We start from the raw sequence: 25,830 nt of genomic DNA, 5'->3' as shown, positions 1-25,830 counted from the left end.
CGTTTGGCATCCTTCTCAACCTTTCTTAAAGTTTCAACTTAATACCCAATGCCTTTTGAGACCCAGGATCAAACATAACTTCTTTTCCCAATAAAAAATCCTTGTATTTCAACAACGGGCAACTTGCATAACTTACAATTCTTGACTATGTTGATCATAAGATTTTATTGGCTAAGCTAGAAAATGCTGGAATACGTTTTAAAAGTCTGAAATTGATTGCTTCATTTCTTGAAGGAAGAACGCAAAGAGTACGGCTGGGCACAGTCCTGTCAGAAGAGATGGTAGTAAAGTGTGGTGTGCCACAGGGGTCTGTGTTGGGTCCCCTATTATTTATTGTGTACATTAATGATCTAAATGGATGCCTCAAACAACTGTTAACTCCAAGATACACTGATGGCCCGGTGCGAGCAATACTTCGAAGTTTTGCTGATGATATTCAATTTACAATGGCTGCGAAAACAGAAGCGGATTTGAAAAATGGCATGAAACAAGGAATGGTGATAATCGAGAGGTGGATGCGAGTGAACAAACTGCTTGTAAATCAGAAGAAAACAATGTTCATGTTATATGGCAGAAGTGCAAACTAATATTCATGGATTGAAGAAATTGAGTTAGAAAATTGAAGTTTAAAACGAACAAGTACTGTAAAGTATCCTACTGTAATGGTAGATGAATATCTAAGTTTTAAAGATCATGTTGTATTTATAAGTACTAAATCAGCCAAAAATGTTAGAACTCTACGGTAGCTGAAAAAATGTTTCCCCAAATAGGTTATTAGAATGTTGTATTTTTCTCTTATTCATCTATATTTGTTGTACTGTGTTACAGTTTGATCGTCGACGTTCACTAGCCATTTGTATCCGCTCCGTGTGTTACAAAATAAAGCTGTAAGAGTTTTGACCAATGACTTGTCCCAGAATTCGGTAAGATCGAGGTATCACCAATTAAAAATTTTACCATTCTTTGGTTTGGTTAAATTTTATGTAAATTGGTTTATGTATAAATTTTTTTCTAATTTGTTACCTGCATGTTTTTCGGAACATTATAATGAAAGGGAACATAGTTATGAAACTAGAAATGTTGAATTAGTTAGAACGCCGGTTCCAGTTACTACCAGATCTAAATTTTCTATTAGGTGTATTGGTCCTGAAGTCTGGAACAGGCTTCCGACGGATGTAAAAGGTAAGAAGGTTCTTGACGAATTTCGTGCTTCTTTGCGATGTATTTGTTTTAACCAGTATTGTAGACATGGATTAGGTGATTGATCTGGGAGTGAGTATATGCTTGTGAGTGAATTTTTTTGTCTGTTGATTGAGGTGTTTGTCGGTATATTAAAGGAAGCTTGTTGAATATTTAAAATGTTTATTATTTGTTTATTAGGGGGGGGGAGGAGGAGTCAAAGAGTTTTATTCTCCCGACGAAGTGTATTAGTGTATAAGTAGTTGAAGTGTTCCTTTTTTTGGGTCATCCCAAACACGCTAATATGCGTCGGGACCTATTTTGATATTGTTAGTATTATATGCAATTTTGTTTTATTAGCATTATATGGAGATTTGTATGTTTTTGTTGCGACCCATTTGTTAATATTAAAAAATAAATAAATGCTGCATAGAAGATATGAGTCGTCCCAATGAATACAGTGGTTACATACTGACTTAAGTCTTGCTGAACGAGTCTCCAGTGGCATGACAAATACATTTATTTAATTTAAATATTTTTTAACAACTATTTCACATATTTTTTGTTTCAAATTATTCATTTCAAATGAATTTCCCTTTTTAATTCTTATACATTTATACCAATTAACTGATTCTACAGCATTTTTTGTCATACGACCCCAGGAACCCTAATAACTTAAAGAATAAACAAATCATTCAACCTGAAAATTATCGTTCTAAGGTTCTTCTTGAAGTTTTGGCGGGCGAGGTCAAGAAGGACATCACCTTTTATTAACTTGGCAATCCCAAGAAACTTTCGTGTAACATTTGGCGTGAAACGATGAGTATACGGGCTCCTTATTTCTTCTATGGCATCAATCTAAAACAAGGCAAAAGGAAACAAATACAGGAGCAATAATAATAACATAAATAGAAATGATTCAAAGTGAATAAATAAAACATGAATAAAGAAAACATATGAAAAAAATTCTAAAAAACAACTAATAAGGAAAAAATATTATAGTAGAGAATGACAGACAGCCCCACTAACACTGTAACCCCCACCTCAGCAGGAATAAGAAAAATTACATATAATTAACAATTTTCGGCTATTTATTAAAATATTTAAAAAAAAATTGTACTAAAAATCCAGGGTAAGGCCCTGACCTTGTGTATTGGCGGCATTATTGTTTGTAAGCGTAGATACAACATCAATCCTAGAAATGACAAAACTTTGTTAATTTTCATTACATTTGGAATATATTTTGGAATATTTGGAATATATTTTGGAACAATATTTAGATACAACATCAATCCTAGAAATGACAAAACTTTGTTAATTTTCATTATATTTGGAATATATTTTGGAATATTTGGAATATATTTTGGAACAATAGTCCGTCCACGGTACCAAAAAAAAACACACAAAATTTGGACAGGCTAACAACTAATGAATCAAAAAGGCTGACGAAAGATCCTAAATATCGGGCTAAGATATCCATAACTTATTTTGTTGCAATATCAGGCTTTATTCTGTATTTTTGGAGGGCGATTTAAAAAAACAAAACTAGTGGGATAGAAAACAGGGTAAAAACTAATGAAACAAAAAGCCAGGACCAAAAACTGCACAATTGGAGAAAACAGAGTGAATACCAATGAATCAAAAAGCCAAGACTATAAACTGTATAATTGTTTTTCAGGACTGAGGCCTAATATATTCCTAACATCTTTTGTTGTCATAGCAGACCTTATTTTATATTTTTTGGAGAAATTTAAAAATCATGGATTTCTCTTTTCGTCTTCTGCAAATTTGAAATTTCTATTAACTGCTGCAAATTTGACAAAAATAGAAGCAGGAATATTGCGTTGGAATTGACCACCTGAAGGAAAGCATTTGCGGGTATAAATATAAAGATTGACCATTCCCGAATCGTTATAATGATTACCCCTAAAGAGTTCCCCCTGGGTCTTTCTCCAAAACAATCATGAATACTTACAAGTGGTGCTAAAGTAGGAGTTAGGTATCTTGTCTATTGTCTTGCGAAAGTCTGGGAAATAATTGTTGCTTTAGATTACTGTAAACCAATCTATTCTTTTCTTTTGCTGTTTCAGCAACTTTTTTCCAAGAAAATTTAATATCTTCAAAAGCAACTTCGGTAAGAAAAAACAATAAAACCTATCCTAATTTCTGGACTCGAGCAAAACCTGTTTACACTGAATTAAAGGCCATAGGACTTTCAGTACGACAGGTTAGTCTGAGCTTAGACAGATGATGGTAATTTTTGCTTATAAAAATGAGCCAAGCGACATCCCTGCGCGAATTCCGGCTAAAGTTAACTCCTAGAAAAATTTTTCCCGAAAAAGAACCCATTGAAGAACAATCTAAAGTAGAAAATAAATAGCACGTTTTACCATCCGGAAAGACAAATTTTATGAACTCTGATCCGGAACACAAATGACCTGAATAATCACTAACAGATTTTCATCAAGCGACGGAAGATTCGACTGCCGACACGAAATTTGGTTCCTCGGCTTAAAAAAGATACTGACATGAGCTTAGAAAGCAAAATGATAACAAATACCAGTAAAAGCCTGAATTAGTACCCGGTAATTTATCAGCTAAGATATTTTTAAGATCTTTTGGAACTGTAGCTCTGACTAGTGGGATATGTGCTCCAGTTCTGACTGAATTCTCGTCTGTCGGATTCTCCATCTGCAACTACAATAGAAAACAATTAGTGATAGTATCAAATTGGTCAAGATATACACTCAAACATATTCCCAATAGTTTCAAAACGTCCAACAATAATATGCCTAAACAAACGATACCACTCTGAAGCTTATTAAGGTGAATCTCACTGTATATAATTGGTAAGTGTTCATAACTTCCGGCCAGTCACCAGTGGGAAACATTCCAGTGACACTATACAAAGGGTACTTGATCAGCTAGTTTTCGATGCTAACAAGAGAGTATACGTTTGTTTTTGTTTTTTGTTTTTTATGAAATTCGTCTAATGTGCCCTGTGGTTTGGCAAATAAATATTTGCTACCTAGTCTATTAAAATCCCATATAAATTTTAAATGAATAAAATGAACCATTTATTTCAGGGTTCAATTCTGTCTGACTTGTCCTGAGAAACCCTCTAGCCTCGTAAGGGACCGAATTAAAATTTGGAAATTGCAATTTCACCTAAAATGGTCAAAAGATTAGAAAAATGTGTCTTCAGGGGGAGGGGAAAATAAACCACGCTGTGCACATGGCAATGTTCCCACGACATTCAAATGGTCTATTCTCCCCAAAAATATTTTAGTAGTAAAAAGGTGAGCGTGCTACAGCTTGCTAAGCTGTAGTTCTTATTTAATCGAAGCTGCAGTTTAAATTGGAGTGAAAACTTTATATATATATATATATATATATATATATATATATATATATATATATATATATATATATATATATATATACGTAATTTACTATGAACCAGAGGAGGCAGCTGCCTTCTCCAGACCCCAGTTTACCCCCCCCCCAACGACCCCAGTTTGCACCCACCCCTAGCTGAAATTTAGTTTCTGTAAAAAATCTTGTAATAAGTAAGATAAGCCTGTATAATCCAAGCATCCAGAAAAATAGGTCAGTTTTCTTTAGTATATATTTGCCTTTATGGTACTATATGACTGATTTTCTAATTTTTCACTATCATTTTCACTTGATTTGGGAAAATTGGCTCCAACTTTGCCTCCCCCCCCCTTGATCTTGACGAAATTACTTCACTGATGTTTAAGATCTGATGAAAAACCTGGATTTCATTTATCAGCGTCCTCATATTCAATTATTTTATTCTTCATGTTTTTGTTTCTTTTTCTAGAAATAGGAAAAAACAGGATATTATATACATTGTCCAGAACTGCTTTTTTTCTTTTGTCTGCGAATAAATCGGGTTTAATATTCTGTGGCCAATGCCTAGCAGCATTGTGCAGTTTTGAAAAAAAACCTATTTTGCATTGTAACTGTTAGCTTGTTAATTGCATCATTTTGCTGCTATTTTTTTCTACCGCTGAAAAAGGGTCAAAGCTGACTTCATGCCATATTTTCTATTCCTATTGGGGTTTATTTCAATTTCTTGTTTCACAGTCAATAATAAAAAAAAACTGACTTAAAAAAAAGAACAAAAAAAGTTGTTCTCATATTAAATGCAGCCATAATATTTCGTGATTTTTGTAATTAACGTAAAATTAAACCATACTAATTTTAGATACTAGATATTTCAGAGTCGTGAGAAACCAGTCTTCTCCATACCTTGAAGTTCATATCCACCCCGTTGATGTTAGCATCCTCAACAGGCCATATAACCCCAGCATGCAAAAGCATAGTGTAGAACTTAATAATTAGCTGTCGAACTCCCAGTTGCACAACATGATGTCTTTGATAATTTACTTCGTCCAATTCACTCAACAGCCAATTGACAAGCATTTGACCTAAAATGATGATTAATATGAAACAAATTTTTAACAGTTTATGCATATTGACAAATAAGTTTTTCATATTGCCAAAGTTTTTTGTTTCAGAAAAAACTGAATTTGATGATAACATTTAAACTTGTAATTTTGAACCGGCTATGCATAGAGGAGGAGGTCAATAATTTGTAATTTCAGATCCTGATTTGATGATCAGCCAACTTTAAATTCCATTTTCTGAGCCCCATTTATTTAGCTATTACATACTACGTAAAATACACACAGAATAAGTTTACTTGACTAATAAAACCCCGAAAAAATAAAATTATTTTGGAGTTTCTCATAATTTTATAGCGTACGCAAAGGAACAAGCCGTTGCGAGGAGTATTAGAGCAGAGTTATCACTTATGTAAATAACACATCTATTACAAATAAGAATAATATATGAAAATCTCATTAGTTGTGGTGAAAAATATTGTAGCAAACACATTGGATAATATTTTTTCGTTTTAATGCAATTTAGAACATTATGTAATGGTCTCAACAGTATATGCAACAGCGCCATCTATTTCAAAACAGAGGTAACTTATTCAAGGTTTGAAGTATCGAAACACAATATGGTGTCTTTCTTGCGAATGATCGTATTGTGTCGTTTACTTATAGCATTCCGTTTTGGACATTTTACTAGACAACTGAAATCCTTTGTACATAATATCATCTTCTATGGGGGTTATTTTGCTCTTATATGTAAAGTGATGTTATTAACAATGTCCTTATTCCGTTTTAGTTTTGTCTGACATCTACAATTCATTATTAATAACGTTTTGGCCGGTCATTCGTTATTCCATGGACATTGTTGAGGTTTTAAGGTGGTTTGATTGATAGAAGACACTCGCATTTTAGGATGTATTGGTTGAGGTATCAATAAATCATACGATATAATCCTAAATAAAAAAAAATAATCCTAAATAAAATGGCTACCTCAAAACTTTGATCAGACTACTTTGGGAAAAAAGGGGCATAAGACGGGTGCTAGTGTCCTCCAAGAAAGGGGATGAGCCTCTCCCAATATTATAGGACCATTAGTTCCCAGTCCACTGACCCCATCCCTATAAACTACATTGAATTAGCTTTAAGTGCTTTAAATTAAACCCTTATTTCAAACATTGTTTTTTATTTTGAGAAAAGTTTGTCATAAAAATGATCAAAAAATGAACAAAAAATTCCAGAACAATTGCCTCTTTAAAGTACAATCCAAGTGTGTTGTATGCAAAACAAATTCTAACAGAAAGACATTATAAACTCATTGATAAATAACAAAAATTAAAACAAACATGATTACGATGTAAACATGTCTTAGTTCTTGGCAATAATTCCGAAAGATTTTAACCGTTTGGAACATTTCCAAAAAGGTAAATTGCTTTCGTCACTGTTTCCATGCAAAACAGTTGTATCTGAGACCAGATCACAGATATCATAGCATATCAACAAAGATATGACGTCTGTTGGTATTAGAAAAAGGAAGTTCTTTTTAATTCTTTTTCTGTTTATTCTGAATTTTAATAGGTATTCTAAAATGACACTTAAAAAGAAGAGGATATCGTCATAATTAAAAAAAAAGGGATAAACACCCTCCAGAGCGGTTTAGAGCACAAAAGACTTTGAATTGACGTTTCATTTGCTGGGTCTTTTTTTTTCTATAAGAATAGGTATCGTACATAACCTGTCATCCAACATTACGACAGCAGGAATCGAATCCTGGGACCCATATTACCAAGCAGACCATCAGTCAAAACGGAGTACAAAACAAGCGTGGATTATATTTTACTGTGAGGCCCAGAGTAAAAATATTATACCCCCTTTTCAGCTACAACAACAAAAATTGAAGTCTTTTTAACCCCCAAAAAAATTATAGGAAGTTTCCACTCCCCCCTTCCCCCAGTTGCTACTAAAACAGGAGAACTACCGAAAATCACGTAAGAAATTGTAACATCCGGTAGCTTTATTAAGGAACCAAATGATTGTAAAGTGAGAAGTACTCACTTGATTTCACGCTTCAGGTATTCGTTGTTTAATGTAACTTGATTGTTTTCGGATTTAAGAGAGATGGACATTAGCCAATTAGAATATTTTATCATTTATCTGAATATTAATAATATTCAATAATAGTTTTCTAAATGAAAAAGACTTTATCTAAATTCGAAAAACTAACTTTACCGTTAAACAATCTTTTGGTCACCATAGGTTTTTCTAGCTTATTGTAAACTTTAACTCAGTTTAAATATTCACTTTAAAGGTTCACTCAAGAGATTAATGTGTCAGCTTCTCCCTTTCATCGACAAAAATATTTGAATTCTTAGTTACATTGCACTAATCCTATTACTAAATTGAATAATTTAATTATTCAATATATATATATTATTATATATATATTATGGCACCACTGATGAAAATATGCCTCTGCCTTAAAATTTTCATAATTTTGAAGGAAAAATATATTAGAAAATCGATAATTTCAGGTATTAATACACGTATGAACAGTCTAGCAATGTTTTTTTGTGCTCTTGGTACTTTAACAAATAGGCAAGTTTTCAATTTCTGACATCATTTACCAATCATAGGCAGCGGCGTGATTAGGCAGCGCAATCACGCTGCCTAAGTAAAGAAAGATTTTGACACAATGTATTTTTTTCTTTTCTTTAGACCAGGGCACTTCGTATCGAAGGAGTTGTCGTAGAAACTTCGAAAAGGGTTCATTCCACTGAAGATAAAAGTGGCTTGTACCCTTTTTAATAGTCGAAAGTGGTTGGAAGGCAACTAACACCCCTTCCACGCCCACCATTTCCCCAAACACATCCAATCAAATTTTGAAAATCAAACATTTTGTTCAGCGTAGTTGATTTCCATCACAGTATATAAATTGTAGGCAGTATGATCTTTCCCTATCTCACCCATTATAAAAACCCGGAACGAGGTGCGAGTGCTCCAGAGAACGTAGAAACATAAGCGACATTAGATCTTTTCATGGGTAGACAAGTCAGATTTCTCTTGAACACGAAACTTGGCTTCAACGTTGGAACACTAAATTTTGAAGAAGCTAATTTTAAATGAACTTATTCCAATACATATATGAAAATCGATAATTAGTAGTGCAATGTTATTATTAGATGTTTTTAGGAATTACAAGTAGGTTTCGAAGTCTCGAGTTGGTTTCAAAGGCATTTTGAGAAAGTTTCTGCCGAAATACGTGTTCCAGGGTAATTGGACCGCTGATGGCAGATAAAATGAGAGGAGCTGTTTGAACGCGCTAATGCAAGAATAAGTGGGAGGAGCTGTTTATTCGCACCGAGAATGAAGGGCCAGAAAATATCTGCGGTAAACTTACTGCTATATCTTTATACTGTGACTTCCATATAGAAATTATGCTTTGAGGAGGACACTCCCCCAGAGCCCTCAGGGCAAGGGTTGTAAGTTATGCCCTGGGGGCATATAAGGTTTTTTATAGAAAGCCTCGTTGTAGACTTAAAGATGGGCACATATGAATGGAAATTCAAAAAGCTAGTGCCCTTTTTAATATTCGAAAGTGATTGGAGGGCAACTAACCCCCCTCTCACACCCACCTTTTCCCAAAACACTTCCAATCTTAATTTTGAGATATCCATTTTATTCAACGTAGTTGAAAGTTCTGGAAATCAGGTCTTTGAGGATGGCATCCCCCCCCCCACAGCCCTCGAACAGATTTATCAACCTTAGAGCGAGAAATGGAAGTAGTGGATGCAGAGATTCGCCGTGTTCAACTAGAGGTTGAAATACTCGAGGTGGAACTACAGAAGTATTTGGTTGAAAAAGAAATTGATGAACTTCAAACTTTTTTGGAGAGGAATTGATTACACAGTTTTCGAGATTATGTGGCCTAAATTCATTTAAACTTTAATTAATTTTTTTGTTTTTAGATGCTGAAATGCTTATAAAAACCAATATTCTTTTCAACTTCAACAAAATTTTCAGGATTGCGGTTTGGAAAATTCTCGTTTTCTGAATATCCAAATTACTTTTTTCTTAAGCTAGTTTTAAATTTTTTGTAAGATAGTTTTTATATTATGCTTGTTTTCTTGAAGATGATCTTTTTGCCTTAAATTTGGATATATATAAAGAAAAAAAGAACATCTTATTTTTTCTTAAAAAATGTTCATTTTGCGTAACTTGGATATATAGAGAAAAAGATCATTTTTTCGCAATTCTTTTTTGGCACATAAAAAGGTAATTTTAGGAAAACCAGGCGACATGAGTGGAGGTAGCCCCCTCCATGATACCCCCGTCAGCAGAGCAGATAATACTCACTTCACAGTAAGTGAGGGGGACTTGGGAGCTAGCTAAAAATAACCTGAAAACAGAAACAAGTTTTTTTTAACCCCTTCATTTACAGCTGCTAAATTAACACTATCGTTGTTTAGTTAAAACTTCTGTTGGTAAACTTTAACAGATGAAAATCATAAATCAAGAAGAAAATTCGCCTGAAAAATACTATCAAAGAGTTCGTAGAAACAAACTGTGCGTAATGAGTGACACGGCTCAATAGATACCGCAGCCCTCAAAAACAGATTTATTGTCAATACATATATCAAAAGAATTCACTTGTTATACTGACTCCAAATATATAATATTCATTAAGTTTAATGTCACTCATCAAAAAACTTCGAGGCTGAGAGAAGATGCGTAATTTCCGAAAATAAGGGGAGACACTCCCCAAAAGTCAAGAAAAGTTAATGAAAACTGCGCCATCAGTTTCAGCGTTTTTCAAAACCTTGCTGTAGGTTTCAAGCTGTCATTTGTAAAAATGTGGAATTTTATATTTTTGCCAGAAGAAAGATCACGGATACGTATTTATTTTTATATTTCCCTAAGGTGATCGTATTGAAAAAATGATCCTAGAATACCAGAAGTGGGCTCTTAAAATAAATTGAAATAGTTGATAAATTGAAAAAATTGATAGTGTCCTTTTTAAGTGACCAATAAGGTTGAATGTCAACTAGCCGCGCTCCTATGCCACCCCCCCCCCAAGTTGTTCTATCAAATTTGTGGGATAGCCACTTTGTTGAGCATAGTTGAAAGGTCCAATAGCTATGCCTTTGAGGATAACATGACCTCCCACAGCCCCTAGGAAGAGGGGTGTAATTTACGAAATTTACCCATGGTTTACGTATAGTATTTGTTATAGGGAAGCATACTGACAGTTTTAGGAGGGGGTATTTTTCACAGTGATAGTTTTCTGTGGAGAGGGAAGTTTTAGGAAAGAGCTTTCCAGAAGAAATCTACACTTAGAGAATTTGCCAAAATTCCTATACAAGATTTTTTAAATTTGTTTCACTTTTACACTCAATTTTACATGTGGAGATGTTCTGGGGGAATTGTCCAGAGGAAATTATAAACGGGGTTGGAATTGTCTGAGGAAGCTTTTTGTGTGGGAGATTTTCCTTGGAAAATCTCCGTTACCTTTTTGAATAAAAATCAAGTACTTAAATCAAGATCAATCAAGTACTTAAATAAAAATTAAGTATATATATATATATATATATATATACAAGTAAGAGTGGGAGGGGAGAGGGTGTAATCGCCCCTTCATATCTCAAGACGGAGTTGTTTCTTTTTAACAGTCACCATCATCAAAACCCAGCGAATGCGTCTAGCCTTTTATGTGACATATGTATCCAAATTTTTAGAAAATGAATTATCTACGTAAGTGGAATCTAAGGCCACAATTATCGTACCCAAAACACACACTTATCGTGCCACAAAACACCTTATCATGATATCAACAAACGTCAAATCCAACAATTTTGCGAGTACTTGTTGGGCATTGTGTTAAATTAAAAACAACACTACATTTTTTTTTTTACTGAGAATTGACATACCTTTTTCGGGTGTATGTTTTGCATGCTTTTTTTTTTTTTTTTTTTTTTTTTTTTTTTTGGGTTGATTTTTTCAGTTTTTTCTATAAAGAAAAGCCCTTTTTGAAGCTTCTACGACAAAACTTTCTATAAAAACTTCATAAACCCCAAGGGCATAACTTACGTCATGAGGGCTAAGGGGGACGGTTGTCATCCTCAAAGGCATAATTTCTAGACTTTTCAACTACGTTGAACAAAATGCCATATCAAAATGTTGATCGAAAATGTTTGGGGAATTGAAGGGCGTTGGGAGGGGGGGGGCAATTCTCCCTCTGATTACTTTCGACTATTAAAAAGGGCAATAGCTCTCTCAATTTCCAATCGAAAGAGCTCTCTCAATTTCCAATCGATAGAACCCTGCGGAAGTTTTTACGACAACACTTTCTATATGACATTATATGCCCCCAGGGCATAACTTACAACCTTAGCCTTGATGGCTGTTGAGGGCTGTCATACTCAAAAATATAATTTCCAGACCCTTCAACTACGTTCAACAAAATTGCTATATAAAGCTGTTGATCGGAAGTGTTTGGGGAAATAGTGGGTATAGGGGGGGGGGGCATTCGACCTCCGATCGCTTTTGACTATAAATAAAGACACTAGCCCTCTCGATTGCCAATTGAATGAGTCCTTTTTGAAGTTTCTACGACAACGCTGGCAAAGACCTAATTTTCAGAACTTTCAACTACGTTGAACAAAAGGTATATCTCAAAATTTTGATTGGATGTGCTTGGGGAAATGGTAGGCTTGAGAGGGGGGTTAGTTGCAGTCCAATCACTTTCGACTATTAAAAAGGGCACTACAGCTTTCAATTTCCAATCGAATGAGCCCTTTTTGAAGTTTCTACGATAACGCTTTCTATAAAACCTTATACGCCCCCAGGGCATAACTTACAATCCTTGCCCTGAGGGCTTTGGGGAAGTGTCATCCTCAAAGACATAGTTTCCGGACTTTTCAACTACGTTGAACAAAATGGCTATCTCAAAATTTTTATTGGATGTTTTTGAGGAAATGGTGGACGTGGGAGGGGTGTTAGTTTTCCTCCAATCACTTTTGACAGTTAAAAAGAGCACTAGCCCTTCCAAGTTTCTACTATAACGCTCTATAAAAAATCTTATATGCCCCCAGGGCATAACTTACAACCCTTGCCCTGAGGAGTGTGTGTGTGTGGGAGGGGGGGGGTTGATCATCCTCAAAGACATAATATCCAGAACTTTCAACTACGTTGAAAAAAATGGCTATCTAAAAATTCTGATCTGATGTGTTAGGGGAAAGGTGGGCGTGAGAGAAGGGTTAGTTGCTCTCCAACCAGTTTTGACTAGCCTATTAAAAAGGGCACTAGCCTTTTCAATTTCCAATTGAATGAGCATTTTTTGAAGTGTTTATGACAACATAATCTAAAAAAAAAAAAACTTATATATTCGCAGGAAATGACTTAAAACTAGTGCCATGGGGGCCCTGGAAGGAGGGTCAATATCAAAAATATGGTGTCCAAAATTCTCAATAACGTCGAACAAAATGGCTATCAGAATACATTAATATAAAGCGTTTGGAAAAATAGTAAGCTTGAGAAGGGGGCTAGTTGCCCTCCGATCACTTCCAACTATTAAAAGGGCAATAGCCCTTTCAATTTCTAATCGAATGAGCCCTTTTTGAAGTCACTACGAAAATGCTTTCTATAAAAACCTTATTTGCCCCCAGGGCATAACTTACAACCATTCCCCTGAGGGGCTTAGGGGGTTTGTCATCCTCAAAATCATAATTTCCAGAACTTTCAACTACGTTGAAAAAAATGGCTATCTCAAAATTTTAATTGAATGTGTTTGGGGAAATGGTGGACGTGAGAGGGGAGTTAGTTGCTCTCCATTTACTTTCGACTATTAAAAAGGGCACTAGCCCTTTAAATTTCCAATTAAATGAGCCCTTTCTGAAGTTTCTACGACAACCCTTTCTACAAAAAAAAACCTTATATGCCTCCAGAGTATAACTTATAGCCCTGGCCCTGAGGGCTCTGAGGGGGTTGTCATCCAAAAGGACCTAATTTACAGAACTTTTAACTACGTTGAACAAAATGAATATCTCAAAATTTTGATTGGATGTGTTTGGGGAAATGGTGAGCATGAGAGGGGCTTGGTCGCCCTCCTATTACTTTCAACTATTAAAAAGTGCACTAGCCCTTTCAATTTTCAATCGAATGAGCTCTTTTTGAAGTTTTACGGCAACACTTTCAATTAAGACCTCATATGCCCCCAGGGCATAAATTACAACCCTTGCCCTTAGTGCTGTGGGGGGTTGGCATCGTCAAAAACATAATTCCCAGAACTTACCACTACGTTGAAAAAATGGCTATCTAAAAATTTTGATTGTATGTGTCTGAAAATATGGTAGGCATGAAAGGGGGGGGGGGGGTTAGTCGCGCTCCAATTAGTTTCGACTATTAAAAAGGCCACTAGCTATTTCGATTTCCAATGGAATGAGCCCTTTTTGAAGTTTCTACGACAAAATTTTCTATTAAAACCTTATATGCCCCCAGGGAATAACTAACATGTCTTGCCCTGAGGGCTCAGGGGAGGGGGTGTCATCCTTAAAGACCTAATTTCTAAAACTTTCAACTACGTTGAACAAAATGGCTATATAAAAATTTTGATTGTATGTGTTTGGGGAAAATTTCCAATCGAATGAGCCCTTTTTCAAGTTTCTATGACGACGCTTTCAATAAAAAGCTTATATACCCCCAGGGTATAACTTAGAACCCTTGTCCTGATGGCTTTGAGGGGGTTTATCATCCTCAGAGACCTAATTTCAAGAACTTTCAACTTAGTTGAACAAAATGGCTATTTTAAAATTTTGATTGGATGTGTTTAGGGAAATGGTGGGAGTGGAAGGGGTGATAGTTGCTTTTTAATCACTTTCGACTATTATAAAGGGCACTAGCCATTCAATTTCCAATCGAAAGAGCCCTTTTCGGAGTTTCTACGCCAACTCCTTCGATACGAAGTGCACTGGTCTAACCCCCCTGGTCTAACTAGTGCCCTGGTTTAAGCCTGATAGTGATAATGATAGTGACTTAGAAGAGTAACCGCCTCAGTCCACAAAGAGTGGATAAGTTGATCGTCATCCTCAATGTAATCCTGAAATTTCCAGACCTTTCAACTACATTGAACAACATGGACATATAAAAAGTTCATAGGAAATGTTTGGGGAAATGATGGAGCTTAGAGTGGGGGAGGGGGAGGGTGTGATTCTGCCTCCGATTACTGTCGGTAATTAAAAAGGACACTAGGCCTCTCAATTTCCAAAAAATAGCCTTTTTAAAGTTTTACGACAATGTTTTCTATAAAAACCTTTTATGCCCACAGGACATAAGGTACAACCTTAGCACTGTGGGTTGTAGGTGGTCGTTGTTGGGGTTCCACCCCTGTTTCTTTTCCTTTCAGATAAATGACCTGTTTTCCTTTTCTTAATTACATTTTGCTTATAGTATAATTTCAAAAGACAGGTTAAATTCCCGTTACTAAGCGATAGTGGTTTTGCAATAGGTAAGCTTTGAACCAAGTTTATTTTTATGCTTCCTGGTTTGGGAGTCATTGAAAGATAAATCTAAGATTTAGAATTGGGTTTGAATGGGGATGTAGCTGATTGGCTGGGCCAAGCGGAGGTCCACCCATATGAACAGTGGTGTGTAAAATATTATTTTGTGCGGGTCTATGTTTTGACCCCGGTTGGGGAAGGAGTCTGCGTTTTGATACCGTGTGGGGAAGGATCATCGTATGGTTGTATGTGACCCTTTTGGAAGATTAAAAGTAATGTATTTTCTACAACTTCTGTACTATTTTCCGTAACTCAGGCAGGGTAGGAATAGATCTACGAGGAATCGTAACTATTATATGGACCGGGAGGTTTGTTACCTCCAAGGAGAGAGCTAAAAGATTATCTAGTCGTAACCCAAGGCGGGTACATTTGGCTTTAGAAAGTGGTTATTTGACCACTCGATCGCGTTACCATACCCTGGGACAGGGTATACTGTAAATAGGGTAGTACCAAACCCGATATTTTCAGAACCGGTGTGGTAGACACGGGCATAGCATTATAATTTGGGGCCGGGACTTTCCCCTCCAATAAGTGGTGACACCCGTATATTACCATGCCAGTGGCGTTGTGACCTAACAGTATAACACTGGTGGCAAAACACCACGAACAGTGGTGCCAGCGATGGCTAGCACTACGAACATTGGTGGCAGCTAGAAAAGGACCTATCAACAGAACTGATAGCAAAAGAATTTTGCGTTTTCAAAGAGACTAGTTGAGTTAGCCTACATAGTGATAGTAGCCTATTGTGGTTACATATAAAGAGAAAAGAAAGAAATACTGAATCATTTAATACAATTATGAAGATCTATTATGGGCTATGCCTTGTGAGATCATAATTGAAAAATTTAGGAATCAATATACCGCGCAACTAATTAGTATTCTAAAATATAAGGCTAAAATTCCTGTGTGTCAAAGCAATTTTTCGCGAGAGACCGGAAGTTAAATGGATAAAAAAAATTTCATTTAGACTGAAGAGGTAATTTGAAGTTTACGGAATTTTGAAATTATGTCGGATAGAGATGAAATTAGAAAGAATAGAAAAGAGGACGAAAGGGCTAGAGTAGCCTATAAAAACAGAGACATGAAAGAAAAGAAACGTAGAAGTGGAGAAGAAAAGGCCCAGTTGGAAGCTTTTGAGAGAGATCAACCGAAAAATTTCTGGCTTCCGGATGTATGGAGACCAACTAACCTTAAAAAGGCTAGCTATAGATTAAATAGTCGTTCTAAGATATTTAGCAACCAAGAGTTTCTAAAAAGAATCTTGTCTAAAGATATTGATCATAGCAATACGGAGCTTTGGTTAAGATTAGCAGAATTCAACGTAACTAGCAAGGCGGAATATTTTGCTATCAAAATCCTTACGGAGGCCTATAAAAAGAGCTTAGAAATATTTGAAGAATTTTTTAAGTAAAACGAAAGTAAGCGACTATACAACTTCGCTGTTTTTTACAAGGCGTACAAAACAGGACTTAGAAAAAATTTTCAATCCTACGAAGAGTTAAATAAGAGGGTTGACAAATTTCAGATGGAAATTATTGGTTGGGTTCTTCTATTAATTAAGAAAAACTCTAGACCACAAAAAGCATATACCTTTACTTTACATAAAATAGTAGAAGAGAAAATAGAGGTGGAAAGACAAGTACGTATAGAGGCTGAAAGAAAAGCCAGAGAGCAAAAAGAGGAGGAAGATAGGAAACAGAGAGAGAAAGATAACCGAGAGAAAGTGACAGGCCCCCCATGCCTGAAGGGCACCGATAAAAAATATTACTAGGATATTACAAAAACAATTGACAGAATTATGAAAACTCGTTGGAGAAATTCGTAAAGTGAAATATTATCACCAGTTACTTATAGGCCGTCGAATAACTATAATAGTCTGTCTAAGAATCAATCGCAAGAAAAAGAAAATTACCAGACATTAAATACTTTTACGGGAAAACATGATACTGTTTTGACTGCGGGGGAAGGTGGACCGGCCCATAAAACAAATTGGGAGGCTGCGCCGCCCTATCGGAAAAAAGAAATGCTTGATAGTCAAAATGATGATAATCTGGTAAAAATTTATTTCTCGGAGCCTTTTTCTACAAATTGCCATAATAAAGAAAAGAAAGTAACCTATAAAAGATCGAATTGGGCTATAGCACATAATAAAGGAAATATTGACGAGTTTGTGAAATCACATAAAATAGAAGGAAAATTAAACGAAAATTGACAGAAATGGTAATTGATACTGGGAGTGAGCAAATTTTTGTGCGAATGGACCTAATTAAAAAGAAAGAAATAGACCATAAAAATAATATTACAACAGTATTTTATTTTGGAGGTAAGCACCAATGCCTGTGTGATTGGGTAAGAATCAAAATTAAAAAGAAGGACGGTACGGTCCAGAGAAAAACGATAAAATTAGGGTTAGTACCTATGCTAGCAGTGGATGTTTTAGTTGGAGGAGACTTTGGAGATATCTTTGCAGAAAATAGAAAACTTGAGAACACTTTTAATGAATATGAGACACTAACAAGTACAGGTCAGAATGAAACGCTGATTGTACCAGAGAATAAGGAGACGAAATTTATTGTACGCGCGGTTCCTCGGAAAGTTCGAGAAATTTTAGTAGAATATGAAAAACCAAATGTCGGAGTTCAATTCCCATTTGATAACGAACTATTTGTTTCGGCGGTAAGAATAAAGAAGACTAAAAGAGAGAAAAGAAATATTAAACGGACCTACAATGAAGTTATGCAGTCAAAGATGGTGGACACTGGAGTCCAAATCAGATTTAACGATGATTTAGTATTTTGCGAGAATGACAAAATTGAGAAAAGTAGAGATGAAAAGAGGAATGTAAAAAAGAGTTCATTCGATTATTTTAGGGGAGGGAACCCAGAAAAAAGGCGATTCGTGGTTCGCTCAAAATGTTACTTCATTCCCAGTACCCCTATCGTTGTCACAGGCCTTTGCATTTTCGGCCTTAGATTATTTGGAATTATGCCAAGGGGCAATTTACTTTTTGATTGAGATGTGGGGTTGTTTCCACAGATGGAAATTAAGAGGCTAGTACAGCCAAATCTTTCACGATGGCTGGCATCATCACATGAGCCAGAAACTGATTCTCTGCTTCTCTCAAATGTAAATTCGTGAGAGCGAGAAAATTTTTGGTTTGGATTGTGCTGCGCACAATCATTATCAACGAATCTTGAAGATTTCAACTTTCAAACAGTAATGCGGATGCTATACGATTTAGACCATGGTGATCTTACAGTAAAGACGTGTCGAGGACGACTGATTCAGTGCCAAGCGATGGAAGTAGCAGCACAGACACTGGTAGAAGAGAGAAAGCTTGGATTTTGTAAAATTGAATTTAAATGTTTATGTTTGTAAGGGTGGACAAAGATAGCACGTGGGTGGTCATTTTTCTTACGGGGTGAGGTGTTTGGGTTCCAACTCTGTTTCTTTTCCTTTCAGATAAATGACCTGTTTTCCTTTTCTTAATTACATTTTGCTTATAGTATAATTTCAAAAGACAGGTTAAATTCCCGTTACTAAGCGATAGTGGTTTTGCAATAGGTAAGATTTGAACCAAGTTTATTTTTTTACTTCCTGGTTTGGGAGTCATCAAAAGATAAATCTAAGAGTAAGAATTGGGTTCGAATAAGGAGGTAGCTGATTGGCTGGGCCAAGCGGAGGTCCACCCATATGAACAGTGGTGTGTAAAATATTATTTTGTGCGAGTCTATGTTTTGACCCCGTTTGGGGAAATAGTCTTCGTTTTGACCCCGGGTGGGGAAGGTTATTTGTGTTGTTATATGTGACCCTTTTGGAAGAATACAAGTAACGAATTTTCTAAAACTTGTGTTCTATTTTCCGTAACCCGAACAGGTTGGGACAAGATCTACGAGGAATCGTAATTAGTATATTGACAGGGAGGTTTGTTACCTCCAAGGAGAGAGTTAAGAGATTTTCTAGCCGTAACCCAAGGCGGGTACATTTGGCTTTAGAAAGTGGCTATTTGACCACTCGATCGTGTTACCATACCCTGGGACAGGGTATACTGTAAATAGGGTAGTACCAAACCCGATATTTTACAGAACCGTTGGGGTAAGAGCGGGAATCCCACTAATAATTTGGGGCAAACGAGGGATCTCCCCCTCCAGCAAGTGGCATAGCAACCCTTTGCACCATTTTTGCCTTTAAAAGTGGTGACCCCCGCACGTTAAAACATCCAATAAGTGGTGCCAGCGATTCCTCCCCCCAATATTCGTCATACTCAAAGATATAATTTGCGGACCGTTCATTCAAACTTTGTAAAATACAAACTTCAAAAAATTAATCCACATAAACTGTGGATAATATTTTTTTTAAATAATTCTTCATATCCGGAGAGATATTTAAATAAGAAAAATATGCCGGAGAGATCATTATTGACCAATGAAGTCGAATTCAAAGCCATGGTTTCACCTAGGTGGTTCGCTAGCCTTAATCAGCGCTCAATTGATCCCTGAATTTAGCTTAGCCTCAAAGAAGCATGCTTAAACACAATTTTTAAAATACTTCCACATGTTGAAATACGATCCAAAAAACAAATAACAAGAGCACTCTTTCTTTCTCACTTACTAGTGATTTCCTTATTCTAGTTGATTAACTTTGTAGCCAAGTTTTTGATGTTTACACTAATGGCAGTAGTTTTTAATACTAAAACTCTTTTGGGACGCTGCTAATAATACAGGACAAAAGAAATAACGGACGTTGATGACAAAGTCATCATAGTGACAAAGGTTTAAACCAAAATGATGGATTAAGTAACTGAGATAACATATTTCAAAATCAGAAAAACCTCTAAGCTGTTTTTTTATTATAGAGTTTACGTAGTTGATTCATCAATGGACTGCTATTTGCTCTTTTAAATGGACTGATTGCATTCTATCACCAAAGTTTTGTAAAAAAAAAAAAAAAAAAAAAAAAAAAAAAAAAAAAAAAAACAATGCCTATATCTATTGTAAATTCAATCAGAATTTTTCAGTTACCGCGAATTTCACAGACATGTTTGCAGAAATAACAAGCAGTAAATACCTTGCTGAAAGTGAAAAAAGAACAGTACAATATCGTATTTTCCTATGAATAAATAAATCAATTTTCAAAATAAAAAGTATCTGCAAGTTTCGCTTTTCTTGATTTTGTCTTCTAAATATTGTCCATTCAAACAGAAGTAAAATAAATTTGGTAACAAGACATTGATGTAAGATTAACCGATATGAATAAACAAAACATTCAACAGGACTCGTTTTAAAAGTTACCATTACGAAGAAATCAGCAAGCAGTGAAGGGAGTATTCCAAAGAAGATTAATGTCCTGATATAGTCCAATTCTTCTATAGAGTAGTGTAGCGGCTCACAAGGTAGGCCACATCCGTCAATGCCATCTAGGATACTAATCGTATTTTATACTTCAATAAGCGGCGCTTTATATTTCCCAGAAAGCCTCTTCACGTTTTGAAATTCATTCTAAAAAATCATAACTATGAATTAAATGTAACAAGACCCATTTACACATAAGGAGCAATAGTACCGGGTTGAGTTCCGCTTCTCCGTTCTTTTACCTAAATAATCATTTTAGGTTTTTGTCAAATTGTTTATATTCTTGTACATTGCGAATTTCGGAGTCAATTTATCTTATTCCCACACTTCAAAGCTTCATCACACTAGCTAAAATTAAAAATGGATTTTAAAAAAACGTTTTAAATGATTAAAATATCAGCCGTATCTTAGTGTCCATTCCAAAAAAAGCTAGAAGCTCAATTATACGTCTATTTCCCCGAGCAACCTCAAAGTAGAAGGAGCAAATCGGCCAACAAAGAATTTTGATAATAATTAATGCATCACAAGAATTGGCTTTTTATGTTGATTCCAAATATATAGAATTCATTAGGATTATCATTATTCATCAAAAGATACGAACTTAAGAAAATTTGCTTTATTTTTGAAAAAGGGGGGAAACACCCCCAAAAAATCAACCAATCTCAATGAAAATCACACCATCGGATTCACCATATTAGAGAACCATACAGTAGAGGTCTCAAGTTACGAAAATATGAAATTTTGTGTTTTTGCCAGAAGAAGTATCTTAGAGACGTGTTTTGGGGGGTTTCCCCCATGGATGATCGTATCAAACCAATGGCTCTAGAATATTGGGAGAGTGCTAATTCGAGCGGAAGTAAAAGAATTAAGTGCCCTTTTTTCCCCAGAGATAATCGTATCAAACTAATGGTCCTAGAAGATTGGGAGAGGGCTCACTCGAGCGGAAAGTACAAATCTTAGTGCCCTTTTTAAGTGACCAAAAAAATTGGAGGGCAACTAGTCCTCCCGCGCTCCTTTTATCCCCAAAGACATCCCATCAAAATTTGGAAATAGCCATTTGGTTCAGCATAGTCGAAGGTCCAAACTACCACCCCTGGGAAAGGGCTGCAAGTTATTTACCCATTGTTTACATATGCTCCTTGCCCATTGTTTAGTTTTTCTAATTGAAAGTAAGGAGCAACATTAAAATCCAAAACGAACAAAAATTATCCCGTATATTAAGGGGGCTGTCGCTCATATACGGAATAATTACTGTTTGTTTTAAGTTTTAATATTGCTCTTTACTTTCAGTTTAAAAAACTTTTTTTTTAAATTTAATCTTATTGATAATACACCACAATGATGAGTGTTGGATAAAGTAGTAGGGACTAATAGTTATATAGTAATAGTTAAATCTAAAAGTTATATCAGAAGAACAATTTTTGTCGAGCAAAGTGGACGAACGTTAATCTTTTAATTTCTTATGTAAACTGCACGATAAAAAAGAATATATATTAGGCAATACAAAAAAAGCTGAAAACCCATAAACAGGGAGGCAAGGTAAATCATTGCAAGACAATATAATAATACAAAGAAATATTCCAGAATGCACAGATAAGAGGGCGCAGTAGATGAATCCATTAAGTTACCTAAACATACTGCATATCATAGGCAGCGCGCTGGCGCTACCTAAGTAAAGAACGAAGTGGGCACAATGTGTTTTATTTTTTATTTTTTCTTCAGCCGGGAACTTCGTATCGAAGGAGTTGTCGTAGAAACTTCGAAAAGGGCTCATTCGAATGGAAATTGGAGTGGCTAGTGCCTTTTTTAATAGTCGAAAGTGATGGGACGGCAACTAGCCACCCCCCCCCCGCCCATCATTCCCCCAAACACATTCAATCAAAGTTTTGAGATAGCCATTTTGTTCAGTGTAGTTGATTTCCAAATAGAAAATATTTTTTTGAGGAGGAGACTCCCCCACAACCTTCAGGGCAAGGGTTTTAAGTTATACCATGGGGGCATATAATGTTTTTATAGAAGGCGTTGTCGTAGAAACTTCAAAAAAGGCTCATTCGATTGCAAATACAAGGGACTAATGCCCTTTTTAATAGTCGAAAGTGATAAGAGGGCAACTAGCCACCCCCACCCCACGCCCAACATTCCCTCAAACACAACCAATCAAAATTTTGTAATAGCCATTTTGATCAGGGTAGTTGATTTCCAGGTAGAACATGTGTTTTTAGGAGGACACTCCCCCACAACTCTAGGGGGAAGAGTTGTAAGTTCGGCCCTGGTGCAATATAAGGTTTTTATAGTAAGTATTGTCGCTAAAACTTCAAAAAAGGCTCATTCGATTGGAAAGTCAAAGGGCTAGTGCCCGATTCAACAGTCGAAATTGACTGGAGGGCAACTAGACCCCCCCCCCCGCGCCCATCATTTCCCCAAACACATCCAATCAAAATATTGAGATAGCCATTTTGTTCAGTGTAGTTGATTTTCAGAGAGAAATTATGTTTTTGAGGAGGGCACTCGCCCACAGCCCACAGGGCAAGGGTTTTAAGTAAAGCCCTGGGGTCATATAGAGTATTTAAAGAAGGCGTTGTCGTTTAAGCTTCAAAAAAGCTCACTCAGTTTGAAATTCAACGGACTAGTGCCATTTTTAATAGTCAAAAGTTATTGGCAGGGAATTAACCACCCCCCACGCCCATCCGTTCCCCCAACCCATCCCATTAAAATTTTGAGTTTCTTAGGTGGTTAAGTGTAATGGATTCCCAGATAGAAAACATGTTTTTGAGGAGGACATTCCCCCACAACCCTCAGGGCAAGGATTATAAGTTGTGCCCTGGAGGCATATAAGGTTTTTATTGAAATCTCTGTCCGAGAAACTTGAAAAAGGGCTCATTCGATTTGAAATTCAAAGGGATAGTACCCTTTTTAATAGTCAAAAATGATTTGAGGGCAAATAACCCCCTCTCACGCCCACCTTTTCCCCAAACACATCCAATCAAAATTTTTAGATAGCCAGTTTATTCAACGTAGTTGAAAGTTTTGGAAATTAGGTCTTTAAGGATGAAAACCCCTCCCCACACAGCCCTCAGGGCAAGGGTTGTAAGTTATGCCCTGGGGCATATAGTTATTTCATAGAAAGCGTTGTCGTAGAAACTTCAAAAAGGCTCATTCAATTGGAAATTGAAACGGCTAGTGCCTTTTTTAATATTTGAAAATGATTGGACCGCAACTACCGCCCCTCTCACGCCCACCATTTTCCAAAACATCCAACCAAAATTTTGAGAAATCCATTTTGTTCTACGTAGTTGAACGTTCTGGAGATTAGGTCTTTTAGGATGATAACCCTCTCAGAGCCCTCAGTGCAAGGGTTATAAGTTATGCCCTGGAGGCATATAAGGTTTATATAGAAAGTTGTTGTATAAATCATAGACACCACGATCGCGCTGCCTAAGTAAAGAACGGGGACACTCGAGAACGAGACAAGAAACGAGGACTAAGTAAAGAGGAGGAAACTTCCCTACAACCCTCAGGGCAAGGGTTTTAAGTTATGCCCTGGGGGCATATAAGAACGATGTTGGTAAAATGTATTATTTATTAATTTTTTATGAAGTTCGGAGGGAATGTTGGGGGTGTTATTTACTACTACTCACACTGCTACTATCGCCACTTATGTTTCTACACCTGCTACTTCTATTATGGTTGCTACTAAGGCTAAAGGTATTAAGGTGTAAAATTCGAAATGTGTTGTCCTTCGGGCAAGGAGTGTAAGTTACACATTTCGCCGATTCTTTACATATACAATTTGTTATTGGGGAAGGGGGCGTGTTTGACCTTAACGTAGTTGAAAGTTCTGGAAATTAGGTCTTTGAGGATGGCATACCCCCCCCCCCACAGCCCTCAGGGCAAGGCTTGTAAGTTATTCCCTGGGGGCATATAAGGTTTTCATAGAAAGTGTTGTCGTAGACTTTAAAAAGGGCTCATTTGATTGGAAATTGAAATGGCTAGTGCCCTTTTTAATAGTCGAAAGTGATTTGAGGACAACTAACCCCCCTCTCACGCCCACCTTTTCCCCAAACCATCCCAATAAAAAATTTGAGATAGCAATATTGTTCAACGTAGTTGAAAGGTCCGGAAATTATGTCTTTGAGGATGATAACCCCCTCACACCCCTAAGGGCAAGGGTTGTAAGTTATGCCCTGGGGTATATGAAGTTTTTATAGAAAGCTTTGTCGTATAAACTTCAAAAAGAGCTAAGTAGACTGAATATTAAAAGGGCTAGTGCTCTTTTTGATCGTTGGAAGTGATTGGAGGTCAGCTAACCTCCTTCTCACGTCCAACATTTCCCCAAACACATCCACTCTAATTTTTTAGATAGTCATTTTATTCAACGTCGTTGAAAGTTATGAAAATTGGGTCTTTGAGGATGAACCCCCCCCCCCCGCCCTCAGGGCAAGGGTTGTAAGTTATGCCCTGGTGTCATATAAGGTTTTTATTGAAAGCGTTGTCATAGAAACTTTAAAAGGGCTCATTTGATTGGAGATTGAAAGGGCTAGTGCCTTTTTTAATAGTTGAAAGTGATTGGAGAGCAACTAACGCCCCTCTCACTCCCACCATTTTCCCAAGCACATCCAATCAAAATTTTGAGATAACCGTTTTGTTCAACGTAGTAGAAAGTTATGGAAATTTGGTCTTTTAGGATGTTAACCCCCTTACAGCCCTCAGGGCAAGGGTTGTAATTTATGCCCTGGGGGCATATTAGGCGTTTATAGAAAGCGTTGTCGTAGAAAATCAAAAAGGGCTCATTTGATTAGAAATTGAAAGGGCTAATGCCCTTTTTAATAGTCGAAGATGATTGGAAGAACTGAAATTTTTATAGTAAAGATCAATGTGGGTACAATCTATTATTATTATTATTTTATTTTTTTTATTTTTTTAGACCAGGGCACTTCGAAACGAAGGAGTTGTCGTAGGAACTTCGAAAAGGGCTCATTCGATTGAAAATAGAAAGGGTTAATGTCCTTTTTAATAGTTGACAGTTATTGGATGGCAACTAGTACCCCTCCCACGCCCACCCTCCCATTTGCCCATTATGTTTAAAAACTAAATATTGCCTTAAGATTAAATAAAAATATACTGTGTTAATGCTAATTCCCAATAAGGCATCTCAGCAGTATCCCAGGAACGACTGAGGGTATTATGTCCAAACTTTCGGGCCTACTTCTGCTCTTAAAATTTAACCAAATCAAATTAGTGTAAGTGTATCCAAACTATCAAAGAAAGTAAACAGATTTCTTTGCTAATGGTATCAAGTTTTCTATTTCAGGTCAACTAGAGAAGGTA

At 36.2% G+C, this 25,830-nt stretch overlaps 1 long non-coding RNA gene across 1 annotated transcript; it reads right to left on the bottom strand.

The window, feature by feature from the left end:
* Nucleotides 1-1,797: 1,797 nt before the first annotated feature.
* LOC148940816 (uncharacterized) lies at nucleotides 1,798-20,727 on the bottom strand. Its single transcript, XR_016143388.1, has 4 exons — nucleotides 20,443-20,727; nucleotides 5,455-5,633; nucleotides 3,762-3,876; nucleotides 1,798-2,037 (listed from the first exon to the last, which is right to left on the bottom strand). It is a non-coding gene; the product is annotated as an uncharacterized LOC148940816 (long non-coding RNA).
* Nucleotides 20,728-25,830: the final 5,103 nt, after the last annotated feature.

Source organism: Artemia sp. Qi Xiang Cuo, chromosome 19, assembly GCF_049724085.1.
Source record: "Artemia sp. Qi Xiang Cuo chromosome 19, ASM4972408v1, whole genome shotgun sequence".
NCBI lineage: Eukaryota > Metazoa > Arthropoda > Branchiopoda > Anostraca > Artemiidae > Artemia > Artemia sp. Qi Xiang Cuo.
This window is presented reverse-complemented; position numbering and strand designations above follow the sequence as displayed.